The sequence below is a fragment of the Rhinolophus ferrumequinum genome, chromosome X (genome assembly GCF_004115265.2).
Source record: "Rhinolophus ferrumequinum isolate MPI-CBG mRhiFer1 chromosome X, mRhiFer1_v1.p, whole genome shotgun sequence".
In the NCBI taxonomy this organism is placed as follows: domain Eukaryota; kingdom Metazoa; phylum Chordata; class Mammalia; order Chiroptera; family Rhinolophidae; genus Rhinolophus; species Rhinolophus ferrumequinum.
The window spans coordinates 52,471,331-52,498,284 of NC_046284.1; the positions used below are offsets into that span (position 1 = coordinate 52,471,331).

Sequence of the window (26,954 nt, forward strand, 5' to 3'; positions counted from 1 at the left end):
AATGATAGCCTTTCTGGGTAGAGTAGCCTTGGTTGTAGATCTTTTTTCATCACTTTGAATATTTCATGCCAATCGCTTTTGGCCTGCAAAGTTTCTGTTGAGAAATCAACTGACAATGTTATGGGAGCCCCCTTATAAGTTACTAGTTGCTTTTCTCTTTCTACTTTTAGGATTCTCTCTTCATCTTTAACCTTGGCCATTTTAATTATAATGTGTCTTGGCGTGGGCCTTTTTGGGTTCACCTTGTTTGGGACTCTTTGCACTTTCTGGGCTTGTATGTCTCTTTATTTGGCCAGGTTAGGAACTATTTCAGTCATTATTTCTTCAAATAGGTTCTCAATCCCTTGCTTTCTCTCTTCTGCTTCTGGTACTCCTATGATGTGAATGTTGTTATTCTTCATGTTGTCCCAGAAGTCTCTTAAACTCTCCTCATTTTTTAAATTACTTTTTCCTTTTGCTGTTCTGATTGGGTGTCTCTGCTACCTTGTCTTCCAAATTGTTGATTCGATCCTCTGCTTCATCTTGTCTGCTGGTGATTCCTTTTAGTGCATTCTTCACTTCAGTTATTGTATTCTTCACTTCTGACTGGTTCTTTTTCATGGTTTCTATGTCCTTCTTTATGCTTACTATCTCTCTGTTGAAGTTCTAACTACATTCCTTGAGCATCTTTATAACCAGTGTTTTGAATTCTGTCTCTTGTAAGTTGATTTCCTCCATTTCGTTTAGTTCTTTTTCTGGAGTTTTCTCCTGTTCTTTCATTTGGGACATATTTTTTTGTTTCTTCATTTTGGCTGCCTCTCTGTTTCTGTGTGTTAGGTAGCTCTGCTACATCTCTTGCTGGAGGGCCTTATGTTGTAGGTGCCCTGTGGGGCCCTGGCACAATCTCTCTGGTCATCTGAGCCAGGTGCTCCAGCAGTGTTCCTTGTGTGGGTTGTGTGTGCCATTTCTCTGCCAGAGCCCAGGGTAAGTACCTGTGAGCGAGTCTGTGCATACGCCCTTTTAAGAGGATGTCTGGGTTTCTTGTAGCCCTCCATCCCACCCAGATGGTTGGAATCCCCACTATTTTCACAGCCAGATGTTTGGGGGCTCCACTCCTGGCCCCAGTACTCCTGGATGGCAAGCCTGGTGTGAGACTAGGGTTCCTTGCTCCTCTGTGTGGAACCTCCATGGCCAAGGTATCCCTCCCAATTTTCATCCACCACACAGATGTTTTGGGCCAGCACATTTCGCATCTCTGCCCCTCCTACCAGTCTTGATGTGGCTTCTTCTTCTTCTTCTTTTTAAATTAGTTTCAGGTATACAAAGCAACATAATAGTTAGACATTTCACCCCTCACAAAATATAACCCCCCTCTCCCAAGCTACTACGCCTCTGACATCTTACATAGCTATTACAATACCATTGACTATCTTTCTTATGCCATATTCTACCTCTCATGACCATATATATATATGTGTGTGTGTGTATATATATATATATATACACATATATATATATGTATATACATATATATATGTAATATTTTAAATAATTGACATACAATATTATTTTACTCCCGCTTCAGTTGTACAGCACATTGGTCATGCATCTACACAATCTATGAAGTGATCCCCTTGATAAGTCCAGTGCCCATCTGGCACCTTACAGAAAGAGCAAATTAGTAGACACAATATAGTCATGGGGATACGAAATACAGAATGGGGAATAGAATCAACAATGTTGTAAAGATTATTTAAGGTGTGGCTTCTTCTTTATATCCTTATTTATAAAACTTCTGTTCAGCTAGACTTCAGATGGTTCTCCAGGTTGATTGTTCTATAATTTAGTTGTAATTTTGATGTGTTCATGGGATAAGACAAGCACAGCATGTGTCTACTCAGCCATCTTGGATCATTCCAAAAACTATTACACTGTGTTTTTGCAATTCCAATTAAAGGCTGGTAAAAATGACACAGTTGCATAGTGATTTAGTAGTAACAACCTGCATACCTACATGGGAATCTTGAGTCTTTAACTTAGCTGTGTGGCTTTGGGCAAGTTGACCTCTCAGTTTCCAAATCTGAAAAAAAGTGGGGATAACACTAGTACATTTTAATTAATTTTTTTGTATGATAATGATGTAATATATGGAAAACACTTAACAAATGCTAGCTATTACTGTTATAAAACTGTATAAATCCAGTATCTTAAGTCATTATAAGAATTCTTGAGAAAAGTACAAATGACCATCAAAGAGAGGTAGTGCAGAAAAGGATGTGTGTTTGTATTAGTTTGTGGGGTGAGAAGGATTGGATATTAAGTAGTAGATAATCTGTGAGCTGAAAGTGAAAGGGTGACAATGAGTCTCAGATTGATTCTCATCTACATCTTCCGTGTGTTTCATGTACAGCTAGTCTTTCCTTTCTTTCACGCATTCTCTTTTGTCCATGTTTATTTTGATTTGGAATACACAGCACTTTACCAAATAATATGGATGATGCCTAATTTCCTCATATCAAGCATGGAGTTATGATGAAGGGGTTGTGTTGTGCCATTTAAGTTTTTCTAAAAGTACTGAAATACAGTGGAAATGTAATGGCTGTATGCGATGTCAGAGGGGTAGTGGATTGGGGGAAGGAGGTTATCACTGTGTAAGGGATATAAATGATAAATGTCTAACTATTACTTTGTTTTGTACACCTGAAACTAATAAAAAATAAATAAAATAAAAGCACTGAAATATTTTCTAAATGAGGCTTTGACAGAAATGAGTGTGTGCTCTTCCTAAACTTCCAAAGGTTTTAGTTTATAAAGTGTAGGTCCCAAGAATGATTATAGAAATATCTCTATAAGTAAGATATAATCTCTCCACACGCACCCTTTCTACCAATTTTTGTGGGTATTTTTAATTTTGTGAGAGCTATTTGGACATTTTTAATATGCAAAATTCTTCTGGAAACTGTGTAGAATGATTAAGGGGTCTTATCAGGGGTGAAGCTGAAGCAGAACCTCAGAAGTACCGCAGGATCTTGAATAATGTCATTTCATTCAAAGTTGTTTCACTATAATATTGATGAAATGCTATAGGAATTTAAACCTTGTTTATATCAATTAGCCTATGGTAAAACTGATCTTGTTATATATCGTTTAGCTTAAAGTTGCAGAACTTATCAATGACATTAAGTGAGGACTTACTATACACATGTCTGAGGATTAAGGGTGCCAGTTGAGGCAGCAGAGCAGACTTTCTGGAAATTTATATAATTATATATGCCAGGTTGGTCTGTATCATTTTAGCCCTTATTATAGGTCCCTAATGAAGGTTAATATATACATTGAAAAAGATATTACTTCTGCATAATTTTTTCCACTGCACCACTCTCCAGTTCCGTCCACTCCCTAAACTCTGTACAATTGAGTAAGGACCTTTTCAGAGTTGTGGCCAACCTCTCCCCACTTCCTGGAAGGCTGCTTTTGTTTCTCCCCTAGAAGTGAGGGTCTGTTATTCTAAACTAGGAATTCTTCTGAAGTTTCCAAATATTTCACCAAGTGGATCTTGGAACAAAACCCTCTTCTGTCTGTTTTTCTATTCTATAGAAAATTCTGAGACCACACTTGGTCCTGAGCTCCTCCTAAAAATTTGAAGTCAGAGAATCCCAAGATACCTATATCTGTTACTTCTGCCCATAGTGTTAACTCTCCCAGTCCCTCATACTTTTATAATCAAAACACTTCCTTTCCTCCTAACCCTGTCCATTGGATGAAAACTCTACTGTAATCTCCATCTCTTTGCAGAATGCTTGCAACTGACACTTGGCACTCATTTGAGGACATTTCCTTTTCTTGAAGCTGTTATGAGAAAATTGATAGTTCTTTCAAGACCCCATACCACAGTCCTAGAGATGATTCAGACCCAATTGCCACTTCCAAATCATTCTTGTACCCTAATATAAAAACCTCCTTCTATGCCATCTGATTATATATAATCAGCTACACTACTTGATCATTACTGTCTGGTCATTTCCCCCATATTCATGTTCTTACTATCTATCCTGTCTTTCTCATCTTCACTGCCTTCAATATCCATTTACACAAATCAACTAACTCCCTAACTTCACAGATTCTTGGTTTACTCAATTCCAGTTGTCTTCACCTTTTCTCCATACCAGGGATATCTCATGGCTACATCCTGGTCACAGTCATCACTCATAATTTTTATACTTCTGATATCTTAGACTCTAGTGCTACTTTTAAATGACCATCTCCTACTTTTTTCACTTCCTTCTTTCTTTTATTTCAAGTTAAAGTAGTATATGATCTCAAAGAGACCTCAAGTATTTGACTATTTTCTCTATCAACAATCTCTTGTCTTCACTTCCATGTCTTGCCAATTCATAACTTTACCTTCTTTCTTGCTAATACTCTCAGCCCTGCATCATTCTTGACGGTTCTGTTCTGAGGGTGTGTTCAGATGGAGTTCAAGTTGTTCCAAGATTTGTGCCTGTGAAGCCTCAAACCCAAAGAACACACTGGATGGCTGAATGTGGGACATACCGTGTTTCCCCGAAAATAAGACCCAGCTGGACAAAAAGCTCTAATACATCTTTTGGAGAAAAAATTAATATAATACCTGGTATTATATTATATTATGTTATGTTATGTTACATTATGCTATGCTATGCTATGCTATCCTATGTTATGTTATGTTATGTTATGTTATGTTATGTTATGTTGTGTTATGTTGTACTGTATTGTATTCCATTACATTACATCACATTATATTATATTATAAAGACTGGGTCTTATATTATAGTAAAATCAGACCAGGTCTTATATTAATTTTTGCTCTAAAAGACGCATTAGAGCTGATTGTCTGGCTAAGTCTTATTTTCAGGGAAACACGTAGGTTTATTGAGACTTACAGACTGGGGAGAGTCTCTGGAGGTGGCCTGCTGGAGGTGGGGAGCTCTGCCCTCAGGTGGAGAAGAAGCAAAGTTATATAGGTACAACAAAACAAAGAGCATTCCGTGGGAGAAATCATCTTGTAGGCCCTGTGGGCCTGCTGTTATGCACACAGTGTCCCAAGAAGCTAGAAGACCTTGACTGCCAGCCAGTGTACAGAACTGGCTGTCTGATAAGTAGCATTCCCATGGAGCTGGGAGACCTTGACTGCCTGCTGGTTTATCTGCTTGTAGGCCAGGTCCATTCAGGGTGCTAATAATCATAGTTAAGGAAAATAGCATTAATCTAAGCACATGTGCCTCTACAAACTACAATCCTACAGCCTCAGCTTGGCCTTTAGTGCTATCAGGAAGTGCTTCTATGTGTCCCTCATTGGCTCTCTTTCTCCTTTAACCCAATAGTTATTTCAGATATTCACTACTCTCCTGGAGTCCTCTGCTCTCATTAAATGACCTCATCTCCTACTTGTCAGAGAAAACAGACACCAGAACATGGGATTCCCTAAAGTTCCTGCTCCTATCCTCATAACAATATATGTATGTGTACTCATTCTTACAATCCTCCTGAGAAGTTCAGTGGAATGGAGACCTCCCTTTTCAAAACTAAATCCTTCACCTGTGTTCTAAGCACTCCCCCTTCTCTTATGACTTTAGGATCTTGCTCCTTAAATTGTCTTCTCACCTCCTTGGATCTTGGACATTTCACTACCCACTAGCTTTTTCAGTGCAGTCAATAAACAAGATGGAAAGATTCTTTGATCACTGTTTTCACAATCAAATATTTGTGCTTTTAAGGAATTGGTGATGGCAGGAGAACTGACTCTGGATGGTGAACACAGTGCAATATATAGATAATGTATTATACAATTGTACTCTTGAAACTTATATAATTTTACTAACCAATACATTTAATAAAAATTTTAAAAGTTGTCTGTTACAGTTAACTGCACTTTTCCACTTCCCATTCCTTCTCCAACCTTCTGTAAACAAAAGTCCTTCCCACCAAAATATTTCAGTAAAATGGCTCTTACCAAGGCTAACTCCAACAGATACTTTTTAGTCTTTACATTATCTGAACTCTTCATAAGTTGATACTTCCTACCCTTGATTCTGTGAAACCACTTTCTTGTGATTCACATCCAGTGTGGCTAGTGCTTCTGGTGTTTTGTTTTGTTTTTCCTTGAACTGTTCCTGATATATTAGCCTTTACATGGTGGGTTTTATTTTCAGCTTATTCTCATTTCACTTTATACACACTTGTTACATGAGCTTAGCCAGGTCCTTAGCTTTAATGCCACCTATAAGCTGATGATTCACAAATCTGAATCTGCTTATCTTGTTCCTAAGCTATACACCTGCACACACTCAGTTGCTTCTAAGACACTCTTCAGACACATCAAACTGTGCACAAAAAATAAGTCTTGCCCTTTTTTCTTTCCTCAATTTCTCCCAAATCTGTTTCTGTTTTCTTTCTTTTAGTATTTTCTGTCTCAACAAATAGTAATACCAGCCACATAGTCCAAGTCAGAAATTTGGGAGTCATTTTTTATTACTTCTTATCATTCTTCTTTATCCACTCAGCTGCCAAGTCTTAACTCTCAATTATCACTTGAATTTGTCCCCTTCTCTCTATTCCTGTGTCAATGCCTTAATTCTAGCTATTGTTACATCAATAAAACTGAATACTGCTGGGGGAGAAGGTCCAAGATGGCAGCATAGGTACCTCCCATGAGCACATTGGAATTACAACTAAATTATAGAACTATCAACCTCGAGAACCATCTGAAGACTAGCTGAACAGGAACCTCTATACCTAAAGATATAAAGCAGAGGCCACATCAAGACAGGTAGAGGGGCAGAGATACAGAATGGGATGCTCCCCCACCTGTGGGTGACCATTAAAAACCCTATAAATGTACAATGATGTATGATTGAACAAAAATGGAGTCCTTTTGTAAACAGTGTTTATAATCTCATTTTTTTCTGTTAATGATACATATTTAACATCTTTGAATGTAAAGGAAATACATTTGCAAAAAATCATTTTTCTGATTTAATTGAAACCCCCATTTATCTTACATTTTAACATTTTATATGAGTTTCTTTTCCTGATGACCAAAATTAATATTATTAGGGCAAAAAATACCAACCAAGCAATGGAGAAATATATCTGTATAAGAAGAAATTTCTGTGTTGCTGCCTCTCATCCTCTCATCGCAAAATAAACAATAGCAATATTTAGATATATAGTCCCCAGATTAGTGTGTGTGTGTGTGTGTGTGTGTGTGTGTTAATCCCAGGAAATGTAACTTACTTCCTGTGACTCAGATTGCCTATCTTCAAAATGGGAGCTATGAAGCCTTCCTTACGTTATCTCTGGGAGGAAAAAATTAGAAAACCAAAGAAGGTTTGTTACATTGGGCACTTTTAGAAACTGGCCTCACCCTTCACTCATTCCTTCAAAATGACATAAAAAAGTCACTTTGATATCTACTGTTCCAGTTATCTATTGCTGTGTAACAAACCATCATAGAATTTAGTAAGATTAAAAAATTTCTTTTGCTCACCAGCTCTATGGGTCAGGGATTTAGACAGGGCAGAACAGGGACAGATTTTCTTTGCTCCACAGCATCTAAGGCCTCAGCTTGAAAAACTCATAAATGACTTGTCAAATTAGTCCATCCACATGCCTCTTCCCCAGACTTTCTTGTACTGGATATTCTAATCTTTCTCCTTCCAGGAGCTTGACCAACTTGACAAGTCATTTTCCACTGTTTGTGAGTTCACATAGAGTCTTATCTCTTTGAACCAAGTGGAATAAACAGATGATCTCTTCACAGCTACGCACATTGAGAAGCTTTACGCTTAAGATGGAAGTCTTTTAGGGCTACCTCTGAGTGAGGCTTAGTGTAGCAGCATTCCATTTTGAACTTGTACCTGTGTATTGGACCAACCCATCTGTAAAACAGATTTGGTCAGTTTCTTTCTCTATTAGCTGGTCATAAGGTATCTCCCATGGCCATAAGTATGAGTTGAAGCCTGAGGCTCTGATGCAAGAGGTTGTTTTTTTTTTTTATTTATTTATTGGGGTGACAATTGTTAGTAAAATTACATAGATTTCAGGTGTGCAATTCTGTATCACATCATCTATAAATTACATTATGTGTTCACCATCCAGAGTCAGTTCTCCTTCCATAACCACATATTTGATCTCCCTTACCCTCATCTCCCACCCCCCAACCCCCTTACCCTCTGGTAACCACTAAATTACGTTCCCCAGATTAATTTTCAAATTTGGGAGCCTGGGCCACCCCCTCCTGTAGTTTAACTGTGCTTTCTGGGCCTACCTATGCCCAATCCCAGTCGTACCACTTCAATTTACAGTGAATTGTTGCTGGGCTCACTCAAGCTTATGATTTTGAGTCTGACAGTACCAAGCTCATGATGGGAAATTTTATCTGTATGTCCACTTGGTGTAAAAGGATCAGGGGCTTTCTCTATCAAGGCCTAATAACAGGCCAGGGGTTCTTTTTTATATATAAATACTGTCTAATTCTTCATTGTAGATGGCAAGCCTTGCTCCAGGATATCAGAGATTATGTTGTAAATCTCCTGTTGAGGTTTGCCATAATTCCACATGTCATCTATTCCCTCCACATATACCTCTAATTCCATAGGATCTGTTGGGGTCATATGGCCCAAGCGGCAGGGCTTCTTACACCCCTTGGACTTGCTGCAGAGCCTTTTCCTATTTTAGGCCCCTATCAAAGTTGATACCCTTGCATACCACTCAGTAAATGGATCAGAACAGTATTCTCAAGTTGGAAAATACTGCCTTCACAATCTGAAGAGGTCTGTTGGGTTTGCCATCTATCCTACTTGATGGTTGGTGGCTGAAAATACTATAACATGTCGTGTGTTTTCACAGGGTTGTCCCAGGATATCCAAAACCACTAGAGGCCTAAAAATTTCACTGATGTGAATCTGTGATGGTTTATTTCCCATCCTCTGGAGTATATGTGTTTTAATGAGTGCTCAAATGTACCTGCCAGTTCTTTCTTACATAATACAATTAACATGATGTAATTTATGTAGTGGATGATATGTTTCACACCTTTTCAAACTATGTTATAACAGAATTGGAGTGTTAACCTATCCCTGGGACAATTTATTATATAAATGAATTCTGTTGTCCAAATCATGTGAATGTGAACTGCACCTGGATGTTCTTCATGGTAAGGATGGGAAAGAACTCAGTTGCTAGATTGGTGGCTACATATCATGTACCTGAAGCAGTGTTAATGTGTTCTAGCAAAGATACCACATCCAATATAGCAGCTGCACTTGGGGCTAATACTTGTTTGAATGGTAGTTTACTCTCCTCCACAATCCCTCTGGAGTGACTTTTATGGTCCAGACTAATGAATTAAATGGGAAAATCATAGGCATCATTATCCCTGCATCCTTTAAATCTTTAAGGGTGGTGTACATTTCTGCCACTCCCCACAGGATTTTGTATGGTTTTTTTTTTTTTTTTTTTTTTTTTTTTTTTTTTGATTTACTGCCTTGGTTAGAGTTAGCAGCTTCAGAAACTTCTACTTGGATTTCCCCAGAATGATAGGTTTTTCCTTACAGGTTAAGGAACCAATATGGAGGTTCTGCCATGTGCCATATATATTCATTCTAATTATATATTTGTGGATCAGGGAGATGACAAACAAATTATTTCATGAACTCAATAGAACAACAGTGATCCAGATCTGGACATAAAGACTCATTTAAACCATAGTGAGTCAGTCCTGGGCTAATTCATATGCTCCCTTTCTAAAAGAAGGCCTTAAATATGCTTCAGGTCTTCAGGCATCTATGTCAACTAGAACCCCATGTCCAAAAGCCTAAAAACATTTGGGTAATTTGTTCTCAGTGTACAATTAGCTAAGTAAATGGCCATAGGTCCTGGGGAAGGACTGTGAGAACCATTACTATATAAACTTGCTATGTACTTGCAAGTTCCTTCTTTCTGGGGAACTGCCATCTGTGCTGTCTCTGAAGGCAAGACAAAATACTCAGGGAGTAGGTCTGTTGGATTGAGTATTAAAGTGAGAGTCAGCATGTGTGTGTCCCAGAGCAGGTCACATCCTCTGTAATCATGTTCAACACCCAATAAATGCCAATTCTTATTGTTATAATGAATTAAATGTCCTGTGATGCTTTTGGGTTGTTTTGGAAAACCCAGCCCTGTAAAACTATTCAGACCCTTGCCCAAACACTTCTAGAATGGAACAATTTTAAAAGAAAAATTATCCTGAAGAAACAATTTGTGGTGAGTGGCTCTGTTGAAGAGGAGAACAAAGACCTGGATCTGGGCTATTTGGTACACACACACCCCAGATATCATCAAGCTGAATTCTCAGACTCTTCCTATAGCATAAAATCTTGCATTCTATAATTGTGCTAAGTATTTTAAAAATTCCCATGTGAAATACACCCTTTAGCAATAAAAAAAAAAATGGCTGCAGTGATATTTATTCTGACATTTGTTACATCCAAAAACTAATTATTAGCTGGGTGGTAAGATTAGTTCTAAATTCTTTAAAAAATATTCTAGACGTCATAAAAATGGCAGCATGAGCTGAGCGTCTTGAAATCTCCCTGGAATTTACAACAAATTGAACAACTATAATTACACAAAGGCCTCCCCATGCAGGAGACAGGCAAGACTAAGAGGCCCACTACCGAAATCATCTAAAGTTTTGTCAAATAGTGCGAGCAAGAGAGGAGGGAAAAGAGAAGTGCGGAGACAGGGCCGCACGGGCACAGGACACAGACCTAGCTCGGTGCTCTGAGGTCACTGCATTCCGGAATTACCACAGCTGTGGGAGAGGGAAGAACTCGGACTGCTAGGGCTCCACCTAAGGCCCACAGGGCTGAGGGGACAGCATATATCATGGCTGAACCCAACGCTCACAGAAGAAACCTCGGAGCAAACACTGAGGGAAGAAGGCTGAAAACGGTGGTTTATGCCCTCAGAGCTGAGCACAGAATGGAAGCCTTAGGCACTGAGCCTAGCCGCCCCTTTCCTTCCCTCCCAGAGCTCGCCCTGCCCCCACCTGCCCAGATCTAGAAGCGGAACAGTAGCAGTGTCAGACCAAAAGAACAGAATATTTGCAGTTCTAAGAACTGTGGTCTGCAGACACGGACTCGAACCCAACTAGTTCTAGCAAAGGGGAGGGAGCCATGGAAGCAGGACTGGCTGTGGTGGTGATCGCCGCCATTGCTCTGGGCCACCTCTCACAACCCAACCCGTCCCTGTCCCCACCTATCTGGGCGGATCTCTTCAGGAGTAAACAGAGCAGTTGAAACACATGGGCTCTAAATCTGGTGCAGGAAGAGCTTTGGAAATTCAGAAGCTCTCCACATCCCCCCACCCCGCCCACGCACGTGGCACCCTATGACCCAGGCAAAGTGTTCACAGAGGAGAAACCTGCCTTCCAGGGAATCACCCCATAGGATGAGAAGCCAGAATAGTGCAGAGAAAATATAGCACTATAGTATGAGAGAGAATAAAAAGCTACAGTCGAAGAGAAAATAAAACATTCTACCAACACATACTGGAAAACAAAAGAAAGTCCTCTTTCTATCAACTTGCTGCAGAACCCACTCCTGTAGATGTCTAGGAAGAGAAATAATAAATCATTAATTGACATGAATAACCAAGGTAACAAGACAGCTCAGAAAGAAAATGACAAGTCTCCAGAAAACGAACTTAAAGACATGGAAATATGTGACTTAAATGACAGAGAATTCAAGATTGCAGTTTTTAAAAAACTCAACGAGATGCAAGAAAACAGACAGGTAGTTTAAAGAACTCAGAAACACAATCAAAGAATAAAATGAACATTTTACCAAAGAGATTGAAATTTAAAAAAGAACCAAATAGAATTTCTGGAGATTAAGGACTCAATAAAAGAAATGAAGAATGAAATACCTAGCTTAGGTAGTAGAGTTGAGCAGATGAAGGAAAGAATCAGGGACATCGAACACAGATATCTAAAAATGACACAGATGGAAAAAGAAAGAGACTTGAGACTTAAAAGAAATGAAAGAATTCTACAAGAACTTTCTGGCTCCATCAGAAAGAGCAATGTAAGAATAATGGACATACCAGAAGGAGAAGAAAGAGAGAAGGGAACAGAGAGTATATTCAAATAAATAGTTGACAAGAACTTCCCAAATTTGTGGAAATAAATGGAACCTCGAATCCAAGAAGCAAATAGAACACCTAATTACCTCAATCCCAACAGGCCTCTCCAAGGCACATTGTATTGAAGCTGTCAAAAATTAACGACAAAGAAAGAATCCTCAAGGCAGCCAGGGAAAAGAAGACGATAACCTACAAAGAAAAGTCCATTAGATTATCATCAGATTTTTCAGCAGAAACTCTACAAGCCAGGAGGGAGTAGACCGAAATATTCAAACTATTGAAAGAGAGAAATTATGAGCCAAAAATAATATATACAGCAAAGATATCTTTTAGATATGAAGGAGGAATAAAGACCTTTCGGGAAATACAGAAGCTGAGGGAATTTTCTAACACATGACCTGCACTACAAGAAATACTGAAGGAGGCTATTCGACCAGAATAAATAGGGATAACTTGTGACAACCAAAACATAAAAAGGGGGAGAGTAAAAGCCTGATCCGGAAAATGGGAATGGAAAAAGTAAGCATGCTGAAGAAAATGGAATACTCTAAATATGAAACTTTCTTTTACATAAACTTAATGGTAACCACTCAAAAACATCCAGAACAGAAACATATAATGTAATAGAAGAAGAAACAAAGGGAAAAATCATAGAATAGTAACACAGAAATAATAGAAAGCAACAAAAAGTCAAAGAAACAATGGACACACAGTCTTACCAGATAGATAGAATGATAGCAAGTCCTCACATATCAATAATCACCCTAAATGTAAATGGACTGAACTCACCAATAAAAAGGCACAGAGTAGCAGATTGGATCAAAAAACTATACCCAACCATATGCTGCCTCCAAGAGTCACATCTCAGCTGCAAGGAGAAACATAGACTCAAAGTGAAAGAGTGGAAATTGACACTCCAAGCAAATGGTATCCAGAGAAAATCAGGTGTAGTAATACTGATATCAGATGAAACAGACTTCAGGATAAAAAAGGTAAGAAGAGACAACGATGGACATTTCATAATGGTAAAGGGGCTACACAACAAGAAGACATAACAGTCATCAATATTTATGCCCCCAATCAGGGAGCAGCGAAATATACCAAGCAACTACTAACAGAACTAAAGGGAGAAATTGACCAAAACACAATTATAGTAGGGGACCTAAATAAATTATTGACAGCTATTGATAGATCATCCAAACAGAAAATAAATAAATAGCAGCCCTAAATAACACATTAGATGAAATGGACATCATTGTCATTAATAGAGAACTTCATCCTAGAACATCAGACTATACAATTTTTTCTAGTGCACATGGAACATTCTCAAGGATAAACCATATATTGGGACATAAAACTAGCCTCAGCAAATTGAAAAAGATTGAAATCATACCAAACATATTCTCTGATCACTGTGGCCGACCAGCAGCCACGAATCAACGCGGATCCTGAAAGGGGGAGTGGGAATTAAATAAAGACACTCACAATTATGATGATGCGGCCGGTCTCCAGTGATGCTGAAGCACCGAGTTTATTTTTTACCACCGTTTATATACCCTAAGAATACGTGCAGTTTTAACAGTCAGCAGATAAAGGAATGTATTACATCACAGAAAGTTATCTTTTACCTAAAACACAGAAAAGCAGAAACTACTAAACAAACCTCAATGCTATTATCTCATCAAGAGCAAATTTATAACTTTTACATACAGATACAAAATCCTTGAAACTTTTCCCAAGTCATTATCTCATGACAAAGCCCACCAATTATCCTGCTAGTCTTCAGTCCTCAGTGTCCGAGAACCGGTCACTCCCACCTACTTTCTCAGCAGCTCGCAAGCACCCTCCAGGAACAGGCAGAGATAATGCCTTAGAAGCTGAAACATGTTAATCATAAACTGAGCCAGTCTGCAAGGCTTTTAGAATAACAAGAAATCATGGCTCCCCACATATCCCCCTTTTTTATTTTATAGAAGCAAAATCCACATTACAGGAGATATAAGGTGACGGTGCCTGTCTTAGGCACCCCGGGACCGTCTTATCAATTAACCCGTCTTTGGAACTTGTATTTTTTAATACAAGCCCTGTCTTAGGTGTTGAAGGACCTCCCAGGATTTACCCGTCATTGGCTAACCCGTTTCAATACATACAAGGGGGAGAGAGAGACTTAAGGCCTTGTCTTAAGCTCAAGCTGATGGATGTCAGCTCGCAAGTCTAACATCCTGCTGATGAAACATTTAATGAGGATGGGGAGTAGGCACAGAACCAAACAGACACAGATGCCCAATATAAGAAAAATCATAACAGAATGGGTAATATGAGGCATAGATGGCATAGCATTTTTAAGAGCATCAATAAACTCAGAAGCAGCCTGAGCTGCATCAAATTTCAAGGGTTTAGCTTCTCTCATATTTTGAATTTTATCATGAAGCCGAAACATATCTAAAGACACATTAGCATCATGTCAAATTTTTTTTAGTATACCAAGGTCCAGAGATATTAACAGGAAGCATAACAAAAGATGGTTGTTTAAGTATCATAACATTAGTTTTTAACGGCACCCAAGAAATACAATTTGTTAAAGAACAATTATTACAGGAAACATTAAATTGATTTTTTACAAAGTGTACATTAATATTTTCAATCAAAAGTGTATATGGGGAAGGAACACAAGCAGATATATTAACAGTTTTAACAACAGTGGTCCAATCTCTAGTCCCATCTTGTAAATCAGCCACCTGACTGTAGGGAGTGCCTGATTTACAAAACTTTTTAAATGTTGTTTTATGTGTCCATTAGAAGGCAATCCTAGGGCGTGAGTGTCATTGACATAGACTGGAATCTCAGGACCATCCCATACAGCAGGGTGGAGGATTGGTGGATCAGGTACATAGGCCCAATACGTCTGGTCTTTTTTTGTATTGTTGAGGGTCATCAATGTCATCAGCAGGTAGAGGGTCTACATGTCGCACCAATCGTTTTGGCAGCCACCGAGGGCCTTCTGTATCCTGTGGAAAAACACAAACATGCCCTCGGCCCCATATGAGGACTGGATCTGGGCCTTGCCAAAAGCCTGTAAGTGGGTCTTTTTATTTGACCAAAGCCTGAGGAGCAGTGGAAGGATGTCAGTAACATGATTGATAGAGAATTGCTGGCAAAATAAAGAGAATTTTTTGCTGAATGGCTTTTTCAACCTTAGAGAGAGCCTTCCGTGTAGGCTCAGTAAGAGACCTGGGGGAGGTCGGATCAGAATCTCTTTTTAAAATTTTAAACAGTGGTTTAAGATCTCCAGTAGTTAATCCCAAAGAAGGGCGCAGCCAATTAATATCTCTCAACAACTTTTGAAAATCATTAAGAGATTTAAGATGATCTTTTTTAAGCTCTATTTTTTGTGGAGTGAAATACTGAGCAAACAACTGAAATCCCAAGTAAGAATAAGGCTCACTTTTCTGTACTTTTTTGGGTGCAATAATAAGACCTGAGGCCAGAAGGTTTTTTTTTATATTTACAAAGCAAGCTAACAACACCCCTTTTTTTTTTTTTTACAGGCCAACAAAATGTTATCTATATAATGAATGATGTAAACAGAAGGAAACTGTTTTCTGGTGTTATCAATTGCTTTACTAACAAACATCTGACACAAGTTGGGGCTATTTGTCATGTCTTGGGGAAAGACTCGCCACTAATATCTTTTTATAGGCTAGTTTTATTTACTTTTTTAAAATCTTGTAACAATCTCTATTTTTTTGTTTTTTTTTTAATTACAAAAATGGGTGAATTTTAGCTGAAGTAGATTTAATTATATGGCCTTTATCAAGCTGCTCTTGTACTATAAGGTTAACGGGGAGGCTGGGAATTAAACCCGGGCCTCCTGTATGGCAGGCGAGAATTTTACCACTGAGCCACCAATGCTTTACTAGACAAAATATCTAAAATTGTCATTGTAAAAGGGGCGATAGGACCGTACTGTGCGCAAGCTTCTTTTAATTTTTTTTTATTTGTTTTTATTGAAAAGGCCTCCATTTTTTAAACACATTTTTTGTCTGGTCAAGCCTGTTAAAGACAGGATATACTCCAAATTGTTTTAAAGACTCTCCCTGTTTATGAGTCTCTTTGCAAGCCAATTGAAGAGAGGAGCGTACAACAGAATCTGATCCTGGTTTAACATATCCTGGCGGGGGGGTCTTTACCCCGAGGATTTTACTGATCTCTTAAAGAAATCTGGGGACCCAGAGGACAATTTTTTTTACCCACAGCAACTTTGAGCTCGACTAATTGTCCTTGAATCATCTTTATCTGTTTTGTAAGTGTAACTATAGGATTTACAAGCCGTCTGCTCTTATGAGCTGCAGCCACCACTAAATCTTTTTGATCTTGAGGGTCTAAATCTTTCCAGTGTTTATCTGGAGGTTTCTGGCTAACAGGCTCTTTATTATGTTTAGCAAGTTTTTTTGTATATCTGACTCCTTTTTTCTCCTCTTTTTCCTCCGGAGAGGCGGCAGATGGAAAAGTGTTCTCAGCATAATCAGCCCCCTCCCTTTCTCCCAGCTCTTCCAGTGAAGCGGCAAACGGAAGGTTTTTCTCATTTTCTGCCTGTTTTACTCTTTTTAACTTACAGCCTTTTTTTTTAAGATCTAAGCAGTCTCTAATTAAAGTCCACAATCCAAATGTTTCTACAGGGACCCGCTGAGGTCCTTGGACACTATAATAGCCTTGTAATTGTTCTCCAACCTTTTTTTAAGTCTCCAAGCTGACGGTACCTTCATCTGGAAACCATGGGCAAACTTTTTTTACAAATTTTAAAAATTTATCTAATTGCTCTTTGCTCACCCTGCTGCCACGGGCGGCAAGTAATCTCTTAAGTCCTCTAACATACAGGTCCTTGCTGCTGGCGTGACCCATTTTTTTAAGTTTTTTAACACACAGGTCCTTGCTGATAGCGTGACCTATTTTCTTAAGTTTTCTAACGGTCCTTGTTGATAGCGTGACCTATTTCTCTTTTCCCTAACTCGGCCCTTCTTTCACACAAATAGATCAATCAGATGCCCGTCTGGCCGTGCCCCTTATGGGACCAAATCTGTCGTAGCTAAGGCGTGACGGAATAAATCCCCGACCAGGCAGAACCGAAGTTCTGATCGCCGTTATGCCATATGACAGAACCGGAACCTCAGATTAGGGCCCAAACAAGCTCCGTAACACGAAGTCGTGGAGCTATCACTCACTCACACACTCATTTGACCGAGGGGACAGTGTCCTACTCACCGTACCTTTAACACTCTATAACCGAGCTGGGCCCAACCTGTACGGTGTTTCTCACTGATTTTTCCGTGTTTAGGCCCCACGTTGGGCGCCAATTGTGGCCGACCAGCAGCCACGAATCAACGCGGATCCTGAAAGGGGGAGTGGGAATTAAATAAAGACACTCACAATTATGATGATGCGGCCGGTCTCCAGTGATGCTGAAGCACCGAGTTTATTTTTTACCACCGTTTATATACCCTAAGAATACGTGCAGTTTTAACAGTCAGCAGATAAAGGAATGTATTACATCACAGAAAGTTATCTTTTACCTAAAACACAGAAAAGCAGAAACTACTAAACAAACCTCAATGCTATTATCTCATCAAGAGCAAATTTATAACTTTTACATACAGATACAAAATCCTTGAAACTTTTCCCAAGTCATTATCTCATGACAAAGCCCACCAATTATCCTGCTAGTCTTCAGTCCTCAGTGTCCGAGAACCGGTCACTCCCACCTACTTTCTCAGCAGCTCGCAAACACCCTCCAGAAACAGGCAGAGATAATGCCTTAAAAGCTAAAACATGTTAATCATAAACTGAGCCAGTCTGCAAGGCTTTTAAAATAACAAAAAATCATGGCTCCCCACAGATCACAAGGCTTTGAAATTGGATATCAACTGCAAAAAGAAAGCAGAAAAAATCCACAAATATGTGGAGATTAAACAACATACTTTTAACAAATGACTGGGTCAAAGAAGAAAAAAGAGGAGAGATCAAAAGATACATATAACAAAGAGGAAAAACTGAGGGTTGCTAGATGGGCGGGAGGGGTGGGGGGTGGGGGGGAAGGTGAGGGGATTGGAGGTCAGTCGGTGACCACAGGATGGCCACGGGTTTGAAAATTAATCTGGGGAACGTAATTTGGTGGTTACCAGAGGGTAAGGGGGTTGGGGGGTGGGGGATGAGGGTGAGGGGGATCAAATGTATGCCGATGGAAGGGGAGCTGACTCTGGGTGGTGAACACACAGAGTGATTTATGGATGATGTGATACAGAATTGCACACCTGAAATCTATGTAATTTTACTAACAATTGTCACCCCAATAAACTTAAAAAAAAAAAAAAGATACATATAAGTAAATGAGAATGAAAATACATCCTACCAAAATTTTGGTGATGCAGCAAAAGCAGTTTTAAGAGGGAAATTTATATCTACAGGCTTATCTCAAGAAATAAGAAAAATCCCAGGTAAACAACCTCACATTACACCTTAAAGAACTAGAAAAGGAAGAATAAATGAAACCCAAGGTCAGCAGAAGAAAGGAAATAATAAAAGTCAGAGCAGAACTAAACGAAATAGAGAACGAAAAGACAATAGAAAAAATAATGTGACAAAGAGCTGGTTTTTAGAAAAGATTAATGAAATTGACAAACTGTTGGCTAGCCTCAGTAAGATAAAAAGAGAAAAGACACTAATAAACAAAATCAGAAATGAAAGAGAGGAAGTTATCACCGATGCTACAGAAATACAAAGGATCATCCAAGAATACTATGAAGGATTATATGCCACCAAATTCGATAACCTAGAAGAAATGGATAAGTTCTTAGAAACATACAGCCTTCCTAGGCTGAATCATGAAGAATTAGAAAATCTAAATAGACCCATCACCAGTAAGGAAATGGAATCAGTCATCCATAACCTTCCCAAAAGCAAAAGTCCAGAATCAGATGGCTTCATTAGTGAATTCTACCAAATCTTCAAAGAGGATTTAATACCTGTCCTACTCAAACTCTTCCGAAAAATTGAAGAAGAGACAATACTCCCTGACTCATTTTATGAGACCAACATTACCCTGATACCAAAACCTGGTAAGGATAACACAAAGAAAGAAAACTACAGACCAATATCTCTGATGAATACAGATGAAAAAATCCTAAGCAAAATTCTAGCAAAACGAATGCAACAATGCATTAAAAAAATTATTCATCACGACCAAGTTGGGTTCACCCAAGGGGCACTAGAATGGTTCAACATATACAAATCCATCAATGTGATACATCACACAAACAAAATAAAGGACAAATATCATATGATCATATCAATTGATGCAGAAAAGGCATCTGACAAGATACAAAATCCATTTATGATTAAAACACTTAATAAAATAGGTATAGAAGGCAAATACCTTAACATAATAAGGGCCATATACGACATACCCTCAGCTAATATCATAATTAACAGTGAAAAACTGAAGCCCTTTTCTCTATGTTTAGGAACATGACAGAGCTCTCCCCTATCACCTCTGCTTTTCGACATAGTGTTGGAAGTCCTTGCCAGAGCAATCAGGCAAGAGAAAGAAATAGAAGGCATCTAAATTGGGAATGAAGAAGTTAAATTGCTACTTTTTGAAGATGACATGATGCTATATAGAGAAAACCCTAAAGACTCCAACAAAAAGCTATTAGAAACAATAAAAGAATACAGTAAAGTTGCCGGCTACACATTCAATATACAAAAATCCATTGCATTCCTATATACTAACAATGAAACCTCAGAAAAAGAAATAAAAAAAATTCCTTTTGCAATTGCAGCAAAAAGAATAAAATACCTAGGAATAAACTTAACCAAGGATGTGAAAGACCTATATGCTGAAAATTACAAGACATTTTTGAAAGAAGTTGAAGAAGAGACAAAGAAATGGAAAGACATTCTGTGCTCATGGATTGGAAGAATCAACGTAGTTAAATTAGCCGTATTACCCAAAGCAATATATAGATTTAATGCAATCCCCATCAAAATCCCAATAGCATTATTTAAAGAAATAGAACAAAAAAATCATTAGATTTGTATGGAACCACAAAAGACTCTGAATAGCCAAAGGAATCCTAAGAAAAACGACCAATGCTGGTAGTATCACATTCCATGACTTTAGCTTGTACTGCAGGTCAACAATAACACCATGGTATTGGTCTAAAAACAGACACAAAGACCATTGGAATAGAATTGAAAACCTAGAAATAAACCTACATAAATATGGACAGATAATTTTTGACAGAGAAGCAAAAAAAGCATACAATGGAGAAAAGACAGCCTCTTCAATCAATGGTGCTGGCAGAATTGGAAAGCCACGTGCAAAAGAATGAAACTGGACTGCTATCTGTCACCACGTACCAAAATTAATTCAAAATGGATCAAAACCTAAGCATAAGACCTGAAGCAATAAACTGCATAGTATAAAACACAGGTACTAAACTTATGAACCTTGGGTTCAAAGAGCATTTTATGAATTTGACTCCAAAAGCAAGGGAATTGAAAGCTAAAATAAATGAATGGGACTATATCAAACTTAAAATCTTTTGCACAGCAAAAGAAACCATCAACAAAATTAAGAAGTAACCAACTGAATGGGAGATGATTTTTGCAAACAGTGCTTCCGATAAGGGGCTAATATCCAAAATATACAAGGAACTCATGCAACTCAACAACAACAACAAAAATAATCCAATAGAAAAATGGGCAGAGGACCTGAAGAGACATTTCTCCAAAGAGGACATACAAATGGCAAATAGACATATGAAAAAATGTTCAACATCACTAATCATCAGAGAAATGCAAATCAAAACCACAATGAGATATCACCTCACCCCAGTTAGAATGGCTATCATCAACAAGACAAATAGTAACAAGTGTTGGAGAGGCTGTGGAGAAAAAGAAACCCTCATACACTGTTGGTGGGAATGTAGACTGGTGCAGCCGTTATGGAAGGCAGTGTGGAGGTTCCTCAAAATATTACAAATAGAATTACCATTGCTGGTAGATGACCCAGCAATCCCTCTCCTGGGTATCTACCCAAAAATCTGAAAACATTTATCCATAAAGACACATGTGCTCCAATGTTCATTGCAGCTTTGTTTACGTTGGCCAAGACATGGAAACAACCAAAATGTCCTTCGATAGATGAATGGATAAAGAAGTTGTGGTATATATACACAGTGGAATACTATTCGGCAGTAAGAAAAGATGATATAGGGACATTTGTGACAACATGGATGGATCTTGAGAGTATAATGCTAAGCGAAATAAGTCAGACAGGAAAAGCAGAGAACCATATGATTTCACTGATATGTGGTATATAAACCAAAAACAACAAAAGAACAAGACAAACAAATGAGAAACAAAAACTCATAGACACAGGCAATAGTTTAGTGGTTACCAGAGGGTAAGGGGGGTGGGGGTGGGAGATGAGGGTAAGGGGGATCAAATATATGGTGATGGAAGGAGAACTGACTCTGGGTGGTGAACACACAATGGGATTTATAGATGATGTAATACAGAATTGTACACTTGAAATCTATGTAATTTTACTAATAATTGTCACTCCAATAAATTAAAAAAAAAAACTCCATAGAAGAAAACATAGGTACTAAACTTATGGATCTTGGATTCAAAGATCATTTTATGAATTTGACTCCAAAGGCAAGGGGAGTAAAAGATAAAATAAATAAATGGGACTATATCAAACTTAAAAGCTTCTGCGCAGCAAAATAATCCATTGACACAATAAAGAGGCAACCAAAAGAATGGGAGAAGATTTTTGCGAACAGTGCCTCTGATAAGGGGCTAATATCTAAAGTACAGAAGGAACTCATACAACTCAACAACAGAAAAACAACCAACCCAATTGAAAAATGGGCAGAAGACCAGAAGAGACATTTCTCCAAAGAGGACATACAAATGGCAAATAGACATATGAAAAAATGCTCAACATCACTAATCATCAGAGAAATGCAAATAAAAACCACAATGAGATATCACCTCACCCCAGTCAGAATGGCTATCATCAACAAGACAAATAGTAACAAGTGTTGGAGAGGCTGTGGAGAGAAAGGAACCCTCATACACTGTTGGTGGGAATACAGATTGATGCAGCTGCTATGGAAGGCAGTGTGGAGGTTCCTCAAAAAATTAAGAATAGAATTACCATGTGACCCTGCAATCCCTCCCCTAGGTATCTACCCAAAAAATCTGAAAACATTTATCTGTAAAGATATGTGTGCTCCAATGTTCATTGATGCTTTATTTACCTTGGCCAAGACATGGAAACAACCAACTGTCCTTCTATAGATGAATGAATAAAGAAGTTGTGGTATATATACACAATGGAATACTATTCGGCGATAAGAAAAGATGAAATAGTACCATTTGTGACAACATGTATGGAACTTGAGAGTATAATGCTAAGCGAAATAAGTCAGACAGAAAAATTAGAGAACCGTATGATTTTACTGATATGTGGTGAATAAAACTGAAAAGAACAAGAGAACAAGACAAAAAAATGAAGGAACAAAAGCTCATAGACAGAGACAATAATTTAGGGGTTCCTGGAGGGTAAGGAGAGAGAGGGGCTCTAGAAGAGGGTAAACGAGGTCTAATATATGGTGATGGAAAGAGAACTGACTCTGGGTGGTGAACACATAATGTGAAATAGAGATAATGTGTTACAGAATTGTACACCTGAAATCTATGTAACTTTACTAACAATTGTCACCCCAATAAACTTTAATTAAAAAAATACTGCACATTATTACTTGCAGTATTAGTTTTATTTAACTTCATTGTCACTTGAATGCTGAGAACAATCTCTAGCTGAAAGAACAACCATAGATCGGAAGTAAGAGGGCAGCTGATGTCTCTTAAAGCAAGAGCTGCTTGGTGATGTAAAGAGAATGGATGACATAAAAATGTAAAAATCAGAGGTCAGAGGTGCACATGAAATAAGAGGAAATAGAGTGCTGAAATCATTCCCTGACTCCAAACTCCATTAGATCATTAAGTAACCAATAACTAAAAACATGTGCTTTCTTTAACCAATCATAGAATATAAACTTAGGTTATGGAATACTCTTTTCTATCATTCTCAAAAAAGAACTTTCTGGAACTTTCTAGATGTTTATGTAGCATAAGGAGCCTTAAGAGTGATTCTGGTAGAGATCTAGTTGTTAATTTATATGGTAGGATGTTCCCTTCAGACCCTCTCTAGACTGATTATAGAAAGTTCTGTGTCTGTGTGGTGGGGGTGGGGAGCAGAGTACAAGAATGAGAGTATATGGCCCTCTGCCCCCTCCGCTTGCTCCTGGGGCGCAGAGAGGGGCTTCTGACTCCGCAGCTGCTTCGCGCTCCCCTGCTGTTCTCCATGTGCTTCAGCGCCATGGCTCCCCTTCCTCCGGCTGCCTCTTATTCCTGGGTCTGTGGAAGTAATGGAAGGACCCCTAAACCTGGCTCATCAACAGAGCAGAAGAGCAGATCATTTGTTAGCTGCAGGGAAATACGAAGAGGCTATTTCTTGTCACAAAAAGGCTGCAGCGTATCTTTCTGAAGCCAAGAAGCTGACACTGTCTGAGCAGGTTCATTTATCACTGGGACCGCAAAGGAATAGCCACATGAAGCAGCTCTTCCTCATACTGGAGAGGTGGAAGCGTGCAAAGCGGAGGGAAAGACTGAAAGCCCAGCAGAGCACGGACAAGAATGCAGCTGCCCAGCTTCAGGCATCTCACAGACCCTCTGCGGAGGATGCAGAGGGCCAGAGCCTCCTTCTCTCTCAGAAGCACAGCCTTTCCACCCAGAAACACCTGCCTGAAATTCAGGGGGTCTTTCACAGGGATCCAGACACACTACTCTTTTTACTTCAGCAGAAGAGTGAGCCAACAGAGCCGTGCATTGAAAGCAAAGCCCCAAAAGATGATAAAACAATTATAGAGGAGCAGGCAAACAAAATCTTGCAGATTTAAAGAGGCATGTGGAATTCCTTGTGGCTGAGAATGAAAGATTAAGAAAAGAAAATAAACAACTAAAGGCTGAAAATTCCAGACTACTGAAAGACCCATTTGAAAAGAAGCTGGATGTAGATGCTGATTTTGTAGAAAAGTCAGAATTATGAAGCCTGCCACCACATTCAGAAACTGCTACAGCCTCTTCAACCTGGCAGAAGTTTGCAGCAAATACTGGTAAAGTCAAGGATATTCTAATACCCAATCTTCCTCCCTTGGATTTTCCTTCTCCAGAACTTCCCCTTATGGAGCTCTCTGAGGATATTCTGAAAGGACTTATGAATAATTAAAATGGAAGGCCATAGAAGAGGTGAGATGAGGAAATAACACAGATAACCCAGCGGGAAAAAAAAAGGTGGGGGGCAAACCACACGCAAGGGTAATCCTGGAGATGCTTCACCATCTGGCATACTGTGGAGAAGAGGCATTGCCAGGACTTGGGAAACAGTCACTGTGAAATATGTCGGATTTCTGATTTACTGACTTCAGCTAAGGATTCCAGACTTGGCAGACACTAAACCCTCGGAGGTTCACTTTCTCCTGATACAAACCAAATGGCTACCTGGAATAATTTTTTCAAGCAACTGCTATTTTTCTTATCTTCAGGGTTAAAATGTGTAAAATTATGTTATGTGTAATTAATCTATAATGCCATCAATGATAATGCAAAACCTAAATAATATGATGGCCTGAGGGGCTGCCTTGGATTTCAAACATGCTTTCTATCATGCATTGACTGTACGCATTTTGTTATGCACATTTCATTTGTTTAATGAGGTGTGTAAGACACACCTTTCTAGATGAAACTCTGTGTGCCACACTTTGCACTACTCATAACATAATGATAACCTCAAGACTATCAGGAGAAATATTTAAATTTCCATTTTATGAAGAACAAAATTATTATTTACGCTTTAAAAAAAATTACCAGTTTATAGAATTAATCAGGGTGCATTTTAAATTCTAACTTTTTTGTTTATTGTATAATGCATCATTTGAAAATACCAAGGACATATCCTGTGGTGTTTAATGATGTATGAGTGGAAGTAATGCTAGTTGGCAGTATTTGATTGTAAGAAATCAATAAAGTAATTGTGTTTAAAAAAAAAGAATGAGGATATATGAAGGTGTATACTGTGAGACAAATACATTAGGCATACATGGATATATTTTATGTAAAAGTTCTGTATAACCTCTTTTGCATAAAATATATATGACAACTTTTTATGTCAATAAAAATACATTTCTATAACATCAATTCCCAGATACATCCTATGCTATTGTAATTTTATCTATAATTATTACTGCTCACACAATGATGAAATATATGAATTGTCTTATATTTTCATCTTAACCATGATTCACCACAAGCTATCTACTCATAGTGTTTTTGTACATATGCTCCAGATATATTTTGTGTGTTTGTATATAAGTCAAATGCTATATCCATTCATATGTATATAATTTTGTTTAAAACTAAGTCACAGTATATGTATGTGCTATTTTGTGTCTTTCTTAGGTGTATAACTCAATGTGTCTGTTTGCTTTTCTTTAATTTTAGTGTTGTTGAACAACTTTGGATGCTTGATTGCCATTGTTTTTCACCTGGATTTATTTATTGATAAAATTGAATACCATTTTCTCCTTAGATTCATTTTTATATTGACCACATTAGTTATATACTACTAAGTTATGTTCTAATATTTCTTCCATTTTCCGATGCCTTTTAATGTACTGTGTATGGTGATGATGAATTTTTAATTCATATTATTCCACACAAAGCATATTATGTTTCACCGTAAAAATACTGAAAGGACCACTGGTATGTTTGTGCGTGTGTGTGTGTGTGTGTGTGTGTGTGTGTGTGTGTTTACTGATTTCTCAGATATGCAAAGATATACTCCTTTATTTCTTTTTGGCACTTCTGACCTCTATCTTAGATCCACTTTCTCAACCTCACACCCACCTTCTTTCTATGATTTCAAGATTAGGCATTTAAAACTCATTTTAGCTATTATGGTTCCCTCCCTGTGGTCCAGTGATGTAAACATATCATTTCACTTACTAAATTAAAAACCATGGACAAGTTAGTTATATCCACTAGGAAGAATTTTCATTATTTAAATGGGATTAATGAGTCCAATATAACATCACTGTTCTGAAAAGACTGGAAAATTATGGAAATCATCTAGCCCATCACAGGCTTTCATCAATGTTACTCTCTGTCACATTCCACCTCCTCTATCCTGTGAAATAAATTACTTTAGCATTCACTTAATAGCATTACTGTCGTAGACAGCAATGATAAGTATAAGAGGAGGAAAGGAAAGTATGTTGTCAGTGTCATAGTGTGTGATTGAGATATGGTAGCATTTTGGTGTTATGGCATGTCACCAAATGGAGTTGCGGAATGGGTAGAAAATTAGCTGCTTTCTTTTATTTCATAAATGTATGAAATGTATCTTCTCCCTCTTTTTTACTGTTTGATTCAATAGCAGACACAAAATTTTCCATGGAGCCTAAGAAGGAAGAAGTAACTCCATAATTTAATAAATATTTGTTTACTGCTATAGTCCAAAAACAGGAAATTCTAACTGCCACACAGAGGTCAGGGGGCTGCAAAAAACCACGGCTAAACTAACAGGTCCTCCAAAGCCTTTGGGTGCAAGACTTGCAGAAGAATGCTAAGGCCTCCACGAAAAAATTCATGTTTTATATCTGTTAGAGTCCATGTAAAGA

General features: G+C 38.2%; 1 pseudogene; it reads left to right on the top strand.

The window, feature by feature from the left end:
• The window catches only part of LOC117037992 (nuclear receptor-binding factor 2-like), a 40,994-nt pseudogene extending 16,489 nt beyond the window's left edge, over positions 1–24,505 (top strand).
• The last annotated feature ends 2,449 nt before the right edge of the window (positions 24,506–26,954 follow it).